The sequence below is a fragment of the Meles meles genome, chromosome 5 (assembly GCF_922984935.1).
Source record: "Meles meles chromosome 5, mMelMel3.1 paternal haplotype, whole genome shotgun sequence".
Classification (NCBI taxonomy): Eukaryota; Metazoa; Chordata; class Mammalia; order Carnivora; family Mustelidae; genus Meles; species Meles meles.
This window is the reverse complement of record NC_060070.1, coordinates 52,692,841-52,693,582: the sequence shown is the minus strand read 5'-3', so window position 1 is coordinate 52,693,582 and position 742 is coordinate 52,692,841.

Sequence of the window (742 nt, the reverse complement as noted above, 5' to 3'; positions counted from 1 at the left end):
CCTCTCAGGGAAACGGGTCATGAGTTCAAGCCCTACACTGGGCTCCAGCTTGGCTAAGAGCCAAGCTAAAAAAAAAAAGTATTTGCTGGAATATGTGAGTCACAAAGTCTTACATGTAAAGATAAAAAATAATAAATATTACTCATATGAACATATAATCGTCTGAACATCTGAATGTGTCCTGGTAGCTGGAGCTCCTATTGCTTCTAATTTTTAAGAAATATATTTACTGATGCAATCAATACATAGATCTCTGCAACTTATGCAGGATCCATATCTATGCTTCCTTAGGAGAAGGCTTATGAGTTCATCCGGAGGCAAGAACACACACATTCCTTCTCTCTCACCTAGGTGGCTTTGAATTTTTTCAAACAAAGGAACACATTTAGAGCTTTAATGAGCTTTAAAATTCATCAAGTCCAAAAAAAAAAAAAAAATTCATCAAGTCCAAGCTTTGTACTTTAGAGATGAAATAGCTGAGTTCAGATGATGTTTAATGACTTACTGAGGAGACAGCATGATATCTTCTAAGCAAGCTGGGAGCTGAATTCAGAGATATAGGTACAGCCAATGAGTATTTCTAAATTGCAGTGTAGTACAGACTGGATTAATCTCTCCTTCCCCAGTTCGCCCTATGCAGTGGTTGTGCCTCTACTTAAGAATTTTCTTTCATATGTGTTGGTTTTACAACTGACTTCCCCATGAGATTATGTGTCCTTAGAATCTGGAGCCACAGATTCAA